This window comes from Squalius cephalus (assembly GCF_949319135.1).
Source record: "Squalius cephalus genome assembly, chromosome: 14".
In the NCBI taxonomy this organism is placed as follows: domain Eukaryota; kingdom Metazoa; phylum Chordata; class Actinopteri; order Cypriniformes; family Leuciscidae; genus Squalius; species Squalius cephalus.
The window spans coordinates 1,595,793-1,614,746 of record NC_137135.1 but is presented as its reverse complement, the minus strand read 5'-3'; the positions used below and the strand labels follow the sequence as shown (position 1 = coordinate 1,614,746).

Here is an 18,954-nt window from a genome sequence, read left to right as displayed (position 1 = left end):
CCGGTGCTCCGCTTCACTTTTGGGCCGGTCGAGAATTTTTTATTATTATTTTTTTTTCACATTTGTCACGTTAATTATATTAGGCTACACACGTTCCGCATTCTGACACCGCAGCGCGCAGCCTCTGCATGGGTTGTACCATGTGAGGGAGTTCTCCCCTCCCCTCCTATAGAGTTGGTTGGGTCCATAGCCCGTCTTTTCCAAAACGTTTTCTCAGGTAGGCTACCGCGGCACCGCCGGCGCCTACCGATAGCTGGGCCGGCCCTACCGTAACGGTACGCGTCAGGGAGGATGGATGGGAGGAAGAGGCAAGGAGGTATGGAAGCTTGTTTCCGCCACAGAATAAAACATTTTCTTAAAGATAATTGCGACTTTTTATCTCACAATTAGTCAGGGGGCCAATTCTGAAAAGGGTTTCCGTTAAGACTTTTGCGGACATGTTTTGGTACAAGCTGTCAACCTATTTTTTTAGTTAGAAGACACCCATAGGTAAGATATTAGGGTGGTTGTCAAGCTGAATTTTTTTTTTTGTGACTTTTACAAGCAATTTCAGGCCAATTTTTTGGTTTCCTGCTCAACACGACATGCCAACAGTAAACGTTGAATATCTCCACAACCACAAGGACCATATTCATAAAAATGGTATCAAATGAAAGCCAACACTCATGGGATGTCTGCTGAAGTGTCAGAATGAACATTTATTGTACAGTGTAAGAGACAACAGAACTAGAACATGAAAAAACAATCTCCGCCTAAAGAGAACCAGTTTTCAAAGTGAATATCAGCTTGGAAACATAACCTAGTATCCCAAAACCTCTATCAATCAGTACCCATATCTATGGGAATGAGTCAAGCCAAGTTTAAAGCTTGTAGGGAGAGACAGTGCAATGCTGCACAAGTTATAATACTTTAATGTCAAGGCGGAAATTTAGAACTGTAGATGATGGTCTATGGTGCTATTTGACTTAGTGTACCAGGTTGTAACACAAATTATATTTAATTCACATATCACTATAGTTATTAATTCCATCCTAACAAAACTGCTTTCTCACTTCTTTAGCGTTAGGGGTTAGTAACTAGTTAGTAGTAATAACTATGTAATAGTCGTATGGCAAAGGTATGTTTTTCCCCATCAAAGCAGTGGCTCTCAGGTTGGCAGAGGTTGGCTCTCAGGTTGTCATTCTCATCCCTTTGAGACTGAATGGATTGAATAAGCAAGGTCAAGCTAAGCGCAATGCAAATAATGGTGTGTGTCTATTATATTGCAAAAATATTGCACAATATTATTCTACAATAATCTCCAGAAAGAGCACAAAGACACCACTTCCTGAAAAATCACTTCAATCAAAGGGCTTTATCTTGGCTGTATTTTCCATATTTGTCTTGACAAATGAAACATTTTTCCCAATCAATATCTCTTCCTATTTGTTTTTCTTTGGACGCTAGGCTTACAGCTCCCTCTGGATCCATGTTATCTCATCTGAAGGCAAAGAAATTTTTCACTACACTAGTCTGATTGGTTTCTGAGTGGATCACTACAATGTCCTCTGACATAAGCTGAGGGCTTTGCTATCTAACAAACTTATTAACACTTTTAGCTATAGCAGACTGTAAAATAGGCTGCTGTGCAGCAAATAAATTAAAAACATAATATTTCCATTACACATCTGCACAAAACTTAATTTACCTATTAGTAAGTAAGCTAGTAATTATGAAAGTAAATTAGCCTAGCTATACACTCACCTAAAGGATTATTAGGAACACCTGTTCAATTTCTCATTAATGCAATTATCTAATCAACCAATCACATGGCAGTTGATTCGATGCATTTAGGGGTGTGGTCCTGGTCAAGAACTCTCATGAACTCCAAACTGAATGTCAGAATGGGAAAAAAAGGTGATTTAAGCAATTTTGAGCGTGGCATGGTTGTTGGTGCCAGACGGGCCGGTCTGAGTATTTCACAATCTGCTCAGTTACTGGGATTTTCACGCACAACCATTTCTAGGGTTTACAAAGAATGGTGTGAAAAGGGAAAAACATCCAGTATGCAGCAGTCCCGTGGGCGAAAATGCCTTGTTGATGCTAGAGGTCAGAGGAGAATGGGCTGACTGATTCAAGCTGATAGAAGAGCAACTTTGACTGAAATAACCACTCGTTACAACCGAGGTATGCAGCAAAGCTTTTGTGAAGCCACAACACGCACAACCTTGAGGCGGATGGGCTACAACAGCAGAAGACCCCACCGGGTACCACTCATCTCCACTACAAATAGGAAAAAGAGGCTACAATTTGCACGAGCTCACCAAAATTGGACAGTTGAAGACTGGAAACATGTTGCCTGGTCTGATGAGTCTCGATTTCTGTTGAGACATTCAGATGGTAGAGTCAGAATTTGGCGTAAACAGAATAAGAACATGGATCCATCATGCCTTGTTTCCACTGTGCAGGCTGGTGGTGGTGGTGTAATGGTGTGGGGGATGTTTTCTTTGCACACTTTAGGCCCCTTAGTGCCAATTGGGCATTGTTTAAATGCCACGGCCTACCTGAGCATAGTTTCTGACCATGTCCATCCCTTTATGACCACCATGTACCCATCCTCTGATGGCTACTTCCAGCAGGATAATGCACCATGTCACAAAGCTCGAATCATTTCAAATTGGTTTCTTGAACATGACAATGAGTTCACTGTACTAAAATGGCCCCCACAGTCACCAGATCTCAACCCAATAGAGCATCTTTGGGATGTGGTGGAACGGGAGCTTCGTGCCCTGGATGTGCATCCCACAAATCTCCATCAACTGCAAGATGCTATCCTATCAATATGGGCCAACATTTCTAAAGAATGCTTTCAGCACCTTGTTGAATCAATGCCACGTAGAATTAAGGCAGTTCTGAAGGCGAAAGGGGGTCAAACACAGTATTAGTATGGTGCTCCTAATAATCCTTTAGGTGATTGTATATTTGGTAAGTATATAGCTAGTTGGAACACAGTTTAGCTTACCTGTTTCTGGCAACATTTGATGGTAGAATGGTAGAATCTTGAGGTAAATGTTTGTGTAGACAAATAGATTCAAGTTAATCTGTTGTGTGATTGTGTGATTCACTCCTTTATAAAGTTTTGTTCAGACTGTACTGTTGACATCTGCTGTGATCATCTTCTCTGGATCTGCTGCCTCAATCTGCTGCCAAATCACAGCTGTGCTGACACAACAGTGCCCCTTGTGGTGTGATACTCTTGTGGTATTTATTGATTATTATTTTTTAATGATCATGCTTGCACATAAGTTGGATTATATTGCACATTTGCCCAAAATTACAGTAGGTAACATGGAAGAAAATGGAAGCACTTTGGGAAAAAAATCCGCTTTTACCACTTTTAAGAATATAGTGTTAAAATGGACAAAAAAGCATTTTCTAAGCTGACAACCTGGCTAGAATACATGTTGAGGGGTTAAATATTAATACTGGATAGGTTGTATACTTGTACCAAAAAGTGTCCAACAAAGTTTTAATATCAGCTTTGGCCCCCTGACTAAATTGCGAGTTTACATCTCGCAATTCTGACGTTATTTCTCAGAATTGCGAGATATAAAGTCAGAATTGCGTGAAATAAAGTCGCAATTGCATGTTATAAAGTCAGAATTGCGAGATATAAAGTCAGAATTGCGTGAAATAAAGTCGCAATTGCTTCTTATAAAGTCTAAGTGAATTATTATTTAACCTTTAGGCTACATTATTTGTTGAACCATGGTATTAATACAAACTACACAATAGAAAGAGCTGAACTGTTGCTTCATTTATCCAATTTGGAAAAAGTGCTAATTTGGAATTCCACCATGGAAAAAGTGGGTCGGTCTTGGGCCTGAAACTCCCGGGCTGAAAAGTGGCCCCACTCCGGCCCTGTGACAGACCATCAATGGAGGAAGTGTTTCCAGATTCAGTCAAGAGGTGGTCGATCGCCAGTATACTGTCCAGACGGATCTGGAAACGCCTGGCGTATCCAGGTTACAGCGCAGCATGGGATGAGAACACGGACACTCCGACCTAAGGAGCCCCAGCACCAGCTGACAAAGCTGCGGTATGACACATGGCGGAACTGCCGAAAAACTAAAGACAAAACTTTGACCAAAAATGTGTACTTTTTTTTTTTTTTTGTAAATAAACATTTTTGGAGTAACAAATGTTATTTAATTTAATTTGTGAGAAAATCTGCCTGGAAACATTTGTGAGAAAATCGAGCCGAGAGATCTCATAAAAAGCCAAGTGTCTCACAATCATAACAGACAGATATGCATTTGTATGCACTAGATTTGGTATTTGTTCAAAGGTTATATGCAATTTGTAGGATTGGTTTGTATTTATGTGTGAAGTATTATCTTGGCTCATTTTTTTATATTTGTAAAACACAATACATATTTGTTACTCCACTGCATTTTCATTGAAATTGACTTTTGTATTTGCACATTGCTTTTTGTTTGTTTGCGAGTCGAGTTTTCCTTTGCGAAGTAGATCGAAGTTTGTTTGCAAATTGCTGGATTTGTTTGTTTAATTATGGCACATAATTCACTCCATACCTATCGCAAGCACAGCAATCATCTACATCACTCACTGATCAAATAAGGCTTTGGCAAGACAAAAATTCGCTTTGGTGGGAATATGTGTGGGAAACACTGAAAGTAATTAAGCAAAATTAGTGTTTCAGATATTGAGAGATGCTACAAAGTCAAAGCAAAATGTGCTGTGTGTGTGTGTGTGTGTTAGGGATTACGGATACAGATACAGATACAGATGCTGATGATGAAATCGCTGAAACCCTTAGAAAACATGGAGTTGTGGTGAAAGTAGTTAGAGTAGCCCCCTGTACTGAACAGTCAGGGCCGTCTACTGTAATAGTAGAGTTTGATACACACAATCCTGTTGCACTCATGGAGCCTGATTTCCCACTAGAGATTAAAAATGTGCAAAACCCCACAGTTATCTGGCATGTAGATAGTGTCAAAGTGTTAGCCCCACTCACTAAACAGTCTCATGCCCAAGCTGAACATTCTTCCCTGGACGTCATTGACAGTGGTGATGATGCTGATTCAGATGTAACGTCTTCTGACCACAGCACCTCCATCTTGCAAAGACACAAAAAGAAATTGCAGTCTAAAAGATCAAAAATGAAGTCTATCACCCCTAATTCAGACAGAAATTCTGATCCAGTAGTGAGGAAAAAGACTCCAAAGTCAGCACTGAATGCACTTACTTCTGATGATTTAAACCCACCTGAGGTGCAACGCATAGTTGTCGAACACGTCATTATAAATTACGCTTCTGCAGTGTAGGCACATTCACAATGGCTGCGTTCCTTCTCTGGCCGAGTTCCTAAACCCCCAGGTGAGCCTGACTTTGGAATTTGGACAATGGATTGCTGATGGACAACTGAATTGCCTATTGAACTACAATAGTGATGTGCAAAGCACTTACCATGTCTCAGTTTTTGACGTCTTTAGCGTGAGAATGTGTTGCTCTTCCACTGGTTTCTGGTGGTTTTATCTGGTGGTTTTGAACTCTGTGTGGTTGCAGTTCTCAGCTCACAAATTCTGACTGCTTTTTTTACATCAATTTAAACGTCAAGGGTTTGTCAATTAATGTTATTTCCACTACAAGTCTGTGTCTATTATATTAATATGATCTTTTCTCTATTGGGGGCCTAATGGTTAGAGAGTCAGACTTGTAACCCAAAGGTCGCAGGTTCGATTCTCAAGAATGATAGGTAATGTCACTACTCACTGCTCCTCACTGCTCCTGATGTGTGTGCACTAACTTGGATGGGTTAAATGCAGAGGACAAATTCCCAGTATGATAATAAAACTTAATAAAAAAATGAATAAGCTTAATGAATAACAGAAAATCGCGGGGAAAGAGTTAATTTATCTACACTACATTTACAGAGGTGCTATATAATTTCACTTAAAGCTTTTAAACATAAGTAAAGATGGTTTAAGTAGATATTATCCGTGTTTCTTACTGAAACCACAGTCAGAGCTCAGATGTGAGAGCTGAGATCAAACCAGCAGATAAACCAGAAACCAGCAGTAGAAAAGAGAAGAAAGAGCAAAAACACAGACAGAACGAGAGAAGAAATCCAGCAAGACTGCAAACGTTCTTATGCCATGAGCACAGCGCTGCAGAAATCTCCTGAATATATCTAGGTAAGACATGGTTGTTTATTTTACTTCACTTTTAGTTATTAAAGATGAACTGACATGATGTGACACAGACTACCCTTATGAAAATATATAATTCCCTATATATGAATGATCAATATATGAAATGGTTTAACAGTATATTTGAAAATATACAGAGCAATATGTTGTGTTCATATATTACAATATATTGAATAATACATAAGGAATTGATGCTTTATATATATCGAAAGATGTGACAATATATTTACTAATAAATCATAATGTATGTAATTTTATATTCAGTAATACACTTCATTATATATATATATATGTATATGTGATCAGATATGGTACTGCATGTGTAATATATTGCAGATATATTTACTCATGCAACATAAACACATATGTAGAGAAAAATATATTGTAATATATTTATTATATTTTTTAATTATTTACATTATAAATGTTTCATATTTTCAAAAGCACTATATATATATATATAGTGCTTTTGAAAATATGAAACATTTATAATGTAAATAATTTGTGGAGATTTGTGGGATGCACATCCAGGGCACGAAGCTCCCGTTCCACCACATCCCAAAGATGCTCTATTGGGTTGAGATCTGGTGACTGTGGGGGTCATTTTAGTACAGTGAACTCATTGTCATGTTCAAGAAACCAATTTGAAATGATTCGAGCTTTGTGACATGGTGCATTATCCTGCTGGAAGTAGTCATCAGAGGATGGGTACATGGTAGAGATGCACCGATTGATCGGCTGGTGACCGGAATTGGCCGATTTTCACGTGATCGGCCATGATCGGCGACCGGCCGGTCAGTCTGACATATGCCGATTTTATGCCGGTCAAATGCACTCGGGCGCCACATGATTAACATCGCGCAACATCAGCATCACACGTGCACACGGAACACACATGTAGGAAACCTTGTGAATTACGGCCGTTTCACACCGCAAATTTCAGCGGCGCGTGAGCAGCGCGTTGTTTTTTTTTGAGCAGCAGTGAAGCTGAGGGTTTCTGCGCGGGTCTATTTTTGCTACACTGCTCACACTCAATTAAAGTGAAAGCACACTTTTGATGGACAAACTAAAAATGATTTTACACAAAAAGTACTCAAAATGCACAGAATTAGTATGTCTAGTGTGTTTTAACATGAACTCCAGTATGTCAGAAAAGAAAACGAGGTCTCAAATATTTGTAGAAGATTTTCCCTTTTTGTACTTGTTTTCATTATTCAGTTTTGGTTGCAAGTATGGTTATGATTATAAAAAATAAATAAAGTAAACTAGCCAGAAATTATTATACTGCAAGGCTATATAGGCTAATATATATGTATTTCCCACACCAGGAGTAATTCATATAGTTCTATTTTATAGCAAGTATCTGTTCAAAAAATGATCTATGTTCTATGCAAAATGTAAAATGTTCTATTAAAGAAAAGATGGAAAATAAATATTTCTGTGTGCTGTAGTGGTTAGAAAAAATGAAATCGGAATCGGCTAAAATCGGTATCGGCAGGTCAAACTCAATGAGAAATCGGAATCGGCCTAGAAAATTGTAATCGGTGCATCTCTAGTACATGGTGGTCATAAAGGGATGGACATGGTCAGAAACAATGCTCAGGTAGGCCGTGGCATTTAAACGATGCCCAATTGGCACTAAGGGGCCTAAAGTGTGCCAAGAAAACATCCCCCACACCATTACACCACCACCACCAGCCTGCACAGTGGTAACAAGGCATGATGGATCCATGTTCTCATTCTGTTTACGCCAAATTCTGACTCTACCATCTGAATGTCTCAACAGAAATCGAGACTCATCAGACCAGGCAACATTTTTCCAGTCTTCAACTGTCCAATTTTGGTGAGCTTGTGCAAATTGTAGCCTCTTTTTCCTATTTGTAGTGGAGATGAGTGGTACCCGGTGGGGTCTTCTGCTGTTGTAGCCCATCCGCCTCAAGGTTGTACGTGTTGTGGCTTCACAAATGCTTTGCTGCATACCTCGGTTGTAACGAGTGGTTATTTCAGTCAAAGTTGCTCTTCTATCAGCTTGAATCAGTCGGCCCATTCTCCTCTGACCTCTAGCATCAACAAGGCATTTTCGCCCACAGGACTGCCGCATACTGGATGTTTTTCCCTTTTCACACCATTCTATGTAAACCCTAGAAATGGTTGTGCGTGAAAATCCCAGTAACTGAGCAGATTGTGAAATACTCAGACCGGCCCGTCTGGCACCAACAACCATGCCACGCTCAAAATTGCTTAAATCACCTTTCTTTCCCATTCTGACATTCAGTTTGGAGTTCAGGAGATTGTCTTGACCAGTACCACACCCCTAAATGCATTGAAGCAACTGCCATGTGATTGGTTGATTAGATAATTGCATTAATGAGAAATTGAACAGGTGTTCCTAATAATCCTTTAGGTGAGTGTAGATTTGTGTGTGTGTGTGTGTGTGTGTGTGTGTGTGTGTGTGTGTGTGTGTGTGTGTGTGTGTGTGTGTGAACATGCATTCATATTTTTCTGGGAACATGTATGTGCAGTATTTGTACACAATAAAGGATAAAACTTTGTGAATATTATGTGTAATGCTATTTTTTGTCTTCATTTATCAATACTTTATATGTATTAATATACAGTCATACACAGTCAATGCATATATTGCAGCATATTTTTGTTTCATAATAAGAATGCATTAAAATTTTCAGTCTGAATATTCTCAGTTGTGTGTTTAGCTGGAATGAGCTTTGTGTCTTCTGAAAGTTGCTCAGCATTTATTCAGCAGATACTGATTCTTCACTTTTTCATTTATTTAATTACATATTTTCAGCTGGATATCGCAAAGAGATCAAAGACAGACTGGAATATGGAAAATTATATATATGACTGGAATATGGAAAATTATATACATCACTGGTATATGGAAAATTATACATATCACCGGAATCTGGTCCGGCAACAGATAAGGGTCAGATGGTCCATCTTCATCATCATCTGTGCGTGTGCAGGTCTACCAGCTCTTGTTTGGTCTGCCAGAGATCTAATTCATCACAGAAAGAATGGACACCGTATTTCAGTCATCAGCATCCTCCTCCTCCTCACTGACTGTGTTGAGATTTTCTTGAGTCCCTATATACTGTTAAAACTGTTTGTATATGAGCTCTTCAGGAATGGAAATTGGACATTTCGTGTTTTTGTATCTTTATGGTCCTCATCAAGACACTGTGGTCTCCTCCTGAACCAGCTGGTGGCGCTAGAGGGAATTCTCTCAGTGAAATGTCCACTGTACGCTGCTTCGGGTTTCTCTTCACCCTGTCCCCTCACTTGCTACATACTGGTGTTTCTCTGTGTCATTATCGGTGGGATTTTTTTTAATTCAATGTATAATATCTTTTTTTATGTTTCAGTGTTCATTATATCAGTGATCACATGGATAATATCTAGTGTAGCTTCGCGTTGTACTGATCGTCACTCTCACACATCCAGAAAACCAGATCGTCATATTTGGGTTGTGTTCATATTCACTCTGCTGGTGCTTTTACTGCCCAATGTTTTATTCAGTCTCTTCTTAGTCTTTAATCTTTCTTTTCCTCTGCCTCTTCATGTTTGGCATATTCCTCGTTTCTTGTTGAGTGTGAGATTGATTTCAGACCCTCTCGTGTGTGTGCTGGTCTGCAGGCAGAATCTCAGTGTTCAACATCTCAACCCGACAGGACCAGTTTAGTCTGAGCTGGTCTGCTAAGATGGACTCGTTGTGATGACATAATATTTTGACCATATCAAATATGCAGAAACTATTGCTGTCAACCGATTAAACAAATTAATGAATTAACCACACACTGAGATTAATCGCACCCAACATTAAATAGTGCAATTTCATTTGAATATCCAAATGATTGCAGCTAAAGACATAAAGACAGATCTTTTACATGTTTGCTGTACTCCAGTACTAGAATGAAGGCCAGTATGACCAACACTGATACTGATGCCTCTATTTGTTGGATATATTTATTCACGAGTTCACACTTACAAATAAGTCATATAGAATGGGGGGTCAATAGGGATGATTTTTTAAAAAGAATGATTTTTATTAAAACAATATTTTTTATTAAATAACATTTGTAAAACCTTTACAAACTGACCACCAAAGAACAAGATTAACTATGCAAATTATTAACAATATAAATAGCCATATATAAAATAAATAAATAGACAAAGCTATAACACTTCTGTTTTCTTTGTAACAAAATACTGTTGAAAAACAAACAGAACTAAACTCCATTGTGGTGATGATTCGAGCATGTTGAAAATTCTCCTTCAATCAAGTTCTCTTACATTTACAAAGTAGGCTAAATTAAATGGCTACTGTTTCACACTGAGGTATCTGAGGCTTACTGCCTGTGCTGCAAACCACCAATCAAACCTTACAAATTGAGGTAAATTGTGTTTTTTCTTGCTTTTCCCCAGTCTTAAAGTGAAAAAGGTAGTATTTAATTAAATACATTTATGGTGAGATTACTACATTCTATTTAATTAATCGCATTTATTGTCAATCTGTTTTCATTTTGACCACGAACCATGCGCTGTCACTTTAATTCAGCGCGTGCAGCACAAAAGAAATACTCGTTGCGGAAACGATCTCTGTACTGCTGTATACGCACGGCAACTGGAACGGATCGACGGACGGCAACCGCGTGCAGTGTGAAAGCTCTGACCTGTTAACATGGGTAGGCTACGGAAAAAATATGCACCGCATACGCACTGCAAACGGAGTAGTGTGAAACGGCCGTTACTCTGAGAGTTGGAAGGGGTGTGTCGCGATTTTGCCTTCTCACACCGCGAAACAGGATCGTGGATCCGAGTGTCGCGATTTCGATTTCATATCGCGTATCGTTACAGCCCTAGTCATTCAGCATACAGTAAATTATTTTTATTTATTTAATAGGCCTAAATTGACAGATGTTTATGTTTATCTTTTATTAACGAGCATCAAGGAGGATGATGATGATGTCTCTGATATCATGACGCAGAGTCAGGATGACGAGAGTTTGTCGGATTTGTCAGATCTCTATAAAGCTGATGATGATTTGTATTCTGTTGAACAGATAAATGCTTTTTTGGACGAGACTAAAGGGATAAAGGTAGATATAGGAGATTTTTTCCCTGATAAGGAAAAGTTTGTCGCTTCTGTAGTGTGGGTGCGTAAAACATACAACCATACTGTGTTATCGCAACAGAAATGGTACAGACTTAAGTATATAACGATGATAAAAGGAATGAGAATGAAAGAAGGGTTCGAGGAAAAGCTAAATGAACACTATGGCTTGTATGTATCTGTGTGTATCTCTAAATGTGAATGGTCTGAGAGATAAGAAAAAGCAGGATTTTGTTTCAGAATATTTTAATATTAGGAATATTGCAGTAGATTTTCTTCAAGAAACTCAAGAAAATAAAGACATTGATGGACCCACAAAATTATTTTTCAGTTTAGAACAAAAGACTAATTGTTACGTTCCACGTGTGTTTTGTATTTTGTTCTTTCTCTTCTGTATTTGTAAATTATTTTGTCAGGTTGCGATCATTGGATCATCTGGCTGTCCATCATACCTGTGACGTCAGGACGCTCAACGACATGACCGGCACGACCAATCCTCTGGCGTGACCAATCCTCTGGCGTGACCAATCCGCTGGCGTGACCAATCCGCTGGCGTTACCAATCCGCTGGCATTTAAAGGCCTGGTTCACCATGAATGAGTAGTGAGGGATCAGCGTCAGACCTCACTCAACACCTGTGTCCCTAGTCGAGCCGAACAGCCAGTTTACAACCTTAATGATTAGTTTGATGTGGTTTCGTTGCTGTGATGATGCAGGGATAGTCAAAGGAAAACACACTGCGTTGTAACAAACCACTCGGTAGTTCTAACTTAATTCGTAGATGTGTTTCTGTTTGGTACGAAAACCTACATGTTGTTGTTACAATCGTAAGTAACTTTAGTGATTGTTGAAATGCAGCCATCTGTCAGCCATTTGACTGATTGATCTGAGAACCTTTGTAAGATCGGTAGGTAGGTTTATCTGTGTTAGCTGAAGAGTGATCGCCATTAATTGTATTTTTGTGTTAATCAGCGTAGTTTATTTAAGGCGTCGACATGCGCTGAAGAACTCGGTTTTGTTTCTGCATTTTTCTTCTGGTAGATAGTTTAGAGGTTGGGTTAATAGTTATGGGAATTTGGTTTTGATTATTTTATTAATTTGGCGACACTCTTATTTAGTTTATTTTTCTATTTCTAATATTTTTTCTTTGCTGTAACCTTTTTCCGTCCTCACAAATAAACATAACTTAATTGTTACCTCTTGGTTGTTTCTGCCATTTCATACTCAGCAACAATTATATCCCACATAAATGTTGCGTTATCATCCCATTTTAAACATCTTTACGTACGTAAAACTAATCAAAGAAATTTTTATGGTGGGTTTAAAAAATGATGGTGTTGTTACCTATGACTCTCATCAAATAAGAAGAATTGCTGTTGATTTTTATTCTGACTTCTACACAGCCAATGTCACAGATCCTGAATGTAAAGAAGAATTATTTTCATGTCTTCAGAAGTTGATGCCAGAGCAGCAGGAGGTTATTGATTTAACGATTACTTTTCAAGAAGTGACAAAAGCTGTAAAATATCTTTTTTTTTTTTTTATCTTAATGGATTATAATTTGTTTTCAAATGTATTGCTAGTAGACTAAATAATAATATGTATTAATCATGAAAGAACAATCATATTGTGTAAAGGGGCGATGTATTAGAGATAATATATTTTTAATAAGAGATATATAATAGATTATGCAATGTATAATGATAATGATTTAGGGTTGATATCTCTTGATCAAGAAAAAGCGTTCGATAGAGTGGTCCACGCGTACCTGTTTGATTTACTGAAGACTTTTGGTTTTGGAGATGGTTTTATTTCATGGGTTAATTTATTTTGTTATTGGTACAAGAGAGTGTTTGGAACTTGTGCGGACCTTTATAGTTATGGTAAAATAAAACGTACTCGGTTACCTAACGTAACCTCGGTTCTGAAGCCAAAAATTGTCCTTAATTTTGTATTTATTGTCAACGCATTGCAGCAGCTAGCAGACCTAGAGCGAGCCATCTAGCGTGCTCATTGGCTGCCCTGCCAGCAGCCTATCACTGAGCCCTGCGTGACGTCGCGCCCTCACGCGTCACAGCCTGCCAGAATGGGGGTGGCTTAGCGTACAAAAGGACGGGCTCGGGGGCTGCTTACCTGGTTTTCATCGACTGAAGCGAGATCAGCTTGTGGCGCGAGCACGGCAGGTTACGCAATACTCGTTCCCTCTTCTAGAGAGAACTGAGGTTAGGTAACCGAATACGTTCTCTTACGAGAGGTTCTCTCATATTGCGTAAGTTGCTTACGCTACAGGAACCCCTTGTCAATACTGTGCACGCCAAGCATCCACCACATAAGTCCCAGGGGAACGCCCGGGGGACACATATAAGTGGGAATCAGGCGGCCAACAAAGTGTACATAAGCACACCGTAGGGGATACAGAGCGGGGCAGCCGGTCCATACTGAAAGAATATCAACCCTTATAGTGCAGCTCAACCAGGAGAGCTAAAGTCAAGTGAGAGTAGCCTGCGCACGAACAATCTGGGCAGAACATACACACGACTTAGACTGACAAAAGTCTAGCCTGCAAGGCGGGAACATCCAGGTTATAAAACCTGACAAATTTAGAGGGGGAGGCCCAGCCTGCCGCCATACAAATGTCGTGAATAGAAATCCCGCTGGACCAAGCCCACAATGAGGCCATGCCTCTGGTGGAATGAGCCCTGATGCCCAGAGGGCACTGCAGGTCTTAAGGCGCATAAGCTGCCGCGATAGCGTCCACTATCCATCTGGACAGACTGTGTTTCGAGGCGGCGAGACCCTTGGTGCGCCCGCCAAATGAAACAAAGAGCTGGTGGACGTAAACCCTCAACGCCCTGACAAGGCAGATTTCATGAGGCAAACTCTGATGCTCTATAATTTAGATGGTATAATTTAATTTGGTTTTCAAAACATTTTGAAGTTGCTAAGATAAAAGTGTTAAAAGCCTTAAAGGAATAGTTCACACAAAGATATACATTCTGTCATCATTGATTCACCCTCATGTAGCTTTAAACCTGTATTTTTCTTTCTTCATTTCTTTCGTCTTGTTGAACATAAAATATTTTTTGAAGAATGTTGGCAACCAATCAGACACTGAGATATTTCATTAAAAATAATGAAAATACATTACATTTCCTTTTGGGTAAACTAGCCCTTTAAATATACATACAATGGGAAATTCCAGTCTTTATATATTAGACCAGCATGGTTTCTTCTCAGACAAATCTGAAGATCGCTCATACACTTTTATGTTTAACATTTAAACTAAACCTTTAAACTAAACCTTTTTTTTTAAGCATAAGAATCTCTGGATCTGCTAATGTAGCTTCAATAATACGTCACTCATAACAAGCAAGTGAAAAAAAACAAAAATTGTTGCTCTTAAATGTATATTTATAATTTGATTTACATGTGAATGTAAATGTGGTGAAAGAGATCATAATTTCTAAACAAAATGCATTGACTATCTAGACCAGTGGTTCTCAACTCCAGTTCTCGGGACCCGTTGCTCTGCACATTTTGTATGTCTCTCTTATCTGACACACTCAGTTCAGTTCATGGAGTCTCTCTTAACGAGCTGATGATCTGATTCAGGTGTGTTAAATAAGGGAGACATACAAAATGTCCGAGGACTGGAGTTGAGAACTACTGATCTAGACCAGAGCAACTGAAAGGTACATAATAGTAAAAATGTTTAGTTGGTGTGTAGAGAAGAGACTATCCACAGAACAAAGACAATATATTGAATATCTGTGCATTAGCAACAGACACACTCATAGCTAACTTAATATAAAACAGAATAACAAACAAACAAATATATTCTGTGCATAAAGTGTGAGATAATGAAAAAAAAAAATGTATATATTTGTAGGCCTTAAACTGAAGATCCTGAAGATTTCTGCAGACAGACTCATCTGAGCTGCTTCATCCTCTGTTCCACCTTTAAATAAAACTAAACCATCATTTATCTGAATACTAAACCAACATTAATCATTCATTATCACATGTTTCTAATGCACATGCTAACACACATTCTGCTTTATTTAATTGTAAAGTGTGAGACTCTTCCACCCAGGGTCCGAAATTAACTTTTTGGCTCACCTGCCACAGGGACTGGTAGATGAAAAAATCCACCAGCCAAGCATTTTTTTACCGGCCAAAATAATAAACAGCTTTTTTTTTTTTTTTTTGTCACATATACATTAATTTCAGTACTTTTAATTGAGATAATAAGGTAGGCATATTATGTTGAATACAAACATAAAAAAATGTCCAGAGCAAAATTTGAAATGTAGCCTATAATAAAAAAACTATATATATATTGATAAAAATGAGAGAAATATATGAAATATTACTATCATTGGGGTGAAATAATTTTTTTTGTCAGTTTTGTTTCCTGACTCATGTGGAAGGGAAGGCAGAACGTAGGCTACTTATGTTACTTACGTAACATCGGTTCCCTGAGAGATAAGGGAACGAGTATTGCGTTGCAAACGCTATGAGAAAACTAATTTTATCGAGAAAAGAACGGCAGCCTGGCCAGCGGCGGAGTATGCACGATCCGCGAGTGCTGAAGACGCTCTGTCTGCACGGCTTTGATGAGCAGGACAAAAATGGGCGGCGACCGCTTCTTCCGGTGGCGGGAGCTTCACATATCCTTTTTCCTCAGCGCCGTCAACAGATAAAGCGTTAACTGTAACTGTTACGTACACACCGCCGCCGACTTGAGCTGCATAGAAGCTCTGGCCGCCCTGTCAAGGACGCTTGTCAAAAAGTACGGGGAAGCTTGACGCTTAATGTCCGCTCTGAATATTGAGTGCGCGCGCGCGGCCGTGGCTCGCTCTCTCTCTCTCTCTCTCTCTCTCTCTCTCTGCTCGTTCTTAAGAGGCAGAAGAGCGCGTGCGCGCTGACAATTTTATTATTTTGGTATGAACATTCACCCGCCACTGTGGCGGGTAGCCTTTTGAGATTTACTCGCCAAACGGAAAATCTACCCGCATTTGGCGCTTGGCGGGTGTTAATTTCGGACCCTGCTTCCACCTATATGAAACATTTACACATTAATCACACATTTATTTCTCCTCATAGACAGTAATGAGGCTCTTCTGTGGATCTCCTGATGGTCACTGATCCTCTCATCTCCATTTCACATATTTAAACTGATGTAATGATTTATTATTCATCTACTCTGTAAGGTGAAACCAGAAGAGAAAACAATCAGTGTTCAGTGGAACAAAGTGGAAATTACTTATTTAATGACTTTCCATTATCTTGCAGAGATATTTCTCAAACAATATTTGAGTTTTCAGTATAATAGATTTAAAACATGAATGAGGTGTGTGTGTGTGTGTGTGTGTGTGTGTGTGTGTGTGTGTGTTGGTGTGACTGCAGAAGGACCTGCGACTCCTATTGAGTCTCGAGAAACACGCTGATGAGTGTACGGCGTGTGGAATAAACCACAGCGAGCAAATACTATTGTTACTTTCAGTTAAAACCTTTCAGTTCAATTTACACAAGTTAAAGCCGTTTGTCCTCTAGTTTAAACATGTTTGTAGGCTCTTAGTAAATAACTGAAAGTAAAGTAGTGTGACGTGTTGCTTGTCACAGTAAAACCACACTAGAGACAGAGACATTTCTCATGTGAGCTGGACGATGTGAGCTGAAGCTGGAACTGCACTGATTTTAGCAGGAGTGCAGCGTTTTACTACAATCTGACCAAGTCTGTTTTCACACTGAAATGATTCACTATTACTGACACAGTTAATAAAGCAGGTGTTGATGTATAAAGCCGTGACAGTGTGCTTTTGTTCTCTTTCCTCTTTTGTGTTAAACATTTTAATCAACTTTACATTTTGTTCTCACACAAAACCCTGTGTTGCAATAAAGCTTAATGATAATGTCCTTTAATGAAAGTTTGAAAGGTTTGTTCTCATATCAGAGGTAAATGAAGATCTCTTTAATATCATAAAGTGATGTTTCCTCACCTCAGGTCACAGTTTGAGTCTCGTAGCTCGTCTCTGAGTCGCTGCTTTGAGTCTCCTATATTATTGAAACTCAGATCAAGCTCTTTTAAAAACTGCAGTGCTTTTGAGTTAGTCAAAGACTGAGTTAAAGAAGAAACATCTGTAATGCCACAGTCACGCAGACTAGAAAGACACAAACAGAGGAAGAGAGATTATCTTACAAACAAATCATTAAGGTGAAGAATTTTACACAAATATAATGTGAACTTAGACTCTTCATGAGATATTGAGTATATAAAGTGTTTTGGTTTAAACTGTTGAAGTGATTTTAAACATTTTATTTCTTGTATGTGAATGTGACTGACCTCAATCTCTCCAATTTACAGTGTGAATCCTTCAGTACGTCACATAAGTGCTTCACTCCTGAGTTTTCTATTATATTCCAGCTCAGGTTCAGCTCTCTCAGGTGTGATGGGTTTGAGTTCAGAGCTGAAGTCAGGATGAGACTCTGTTTCTCTGTAATACTGCATCTACTCAGGCTGAAGACAGAAAGAGAAAATGAACGAGATCAATGTTCAGTTCATGTGTGAGTTAAAAGCATTATTAGCTTTTAACTCACACATGAAGTAAATGTACTCACAGGGTGGTTGAGTACATTTACATTTATTCATTTAGCAGACGCTTTTATCCAAAGCGACTTACAAATGAGAACAATAGAAGCAGTTAAACTAACAGTAGGACAACGTGTATGATTTCACTTTTCACTTTAGTTGGTGTGTAATGTTGCTGTTTGAGTATAAACAACATCTGCAAAGTTACAATACTCAAAGTTCAAAGTAAAGGAATATATTTGCTTTTAAAGAAAAGGACTACAACAAACGGCTGGTTGGGACTACACAACATTCCTCCCGGGTTAGTGACATCAGAATTTACATAAACCCTGCCCCCCGGTAACACGCAGTCCATGTTGAGAAGAGGAAAAGTTGTTGTATAAGAGTACATTTGTGAGTCAGCTCAAACTGTAGCATCCATCTTTTCACATGCAATAGAAAGTCACTCTGTGTGCATCTCACAACAGTTCCTATACGCGCGATTTATAGATTTATCATGACAGAATATCCTAATTGAAGATAGTTAACTCCACATCAGCAACATAAATTCATCAACTAACCATTCAGAGACGTCTTGTTGCATTCTACATGTTGTCACTTCTTCTTGAGTCTCTCCATCTTTATCTGACTCAGTTTTAACCCCCTGAGGTCGGCAATCACGCCGGCGTGATCTGCTCGTTTTTTTTATATCAGTGCAAAATACTCTGTTGATTTTGATTTTACATACTTGTGTTGTACATCATTCATTGTACATTAAATGTCTTCTTTTATTTGTGTACACTCATAATAAAAACAAAATGTTGTGTTTTCCGTAAAACAAAGAAAATAAACATGATGCGCGTTCTGCCGTCTCTCAATGTGAAACTCATTCTGAAACGCGACAGAAAATGACCTGTAACTCAGCGAATGTTTGTCACACAGACTTAAAACGCATGTCTATACAACGCTTGGAATCTCTATTTTTAAAGTATGTAAATTATATAAAAAACAAATATTATATTTTTAAGTAATCCATAC

The 18,954-nt window shown here is 38.8% G+C and overlaps 1 long non-coding RNA gene across 1 annotated transcript; it reads left to right on the top strand.

Annotated features, from left to right (window-relative positions):
• The first annotated feature begins 6,110 nt into the window (after positions 1–6,110).
• On the top strand, positions 6,111–12,539 carry LOC307170615. The gene is made up of 3 exons (XR_013823409.1): positions 6,111–6,197; positions 7,999–8,055; positions 9,022–12,539. It is a non-coding gene; the product is annotated as an uncharacterized lncRNA (long non-coding RNA).
• The last annotated feature ends 6,415 nt before the right edge of the window (positions 12,540–18,954 follow it).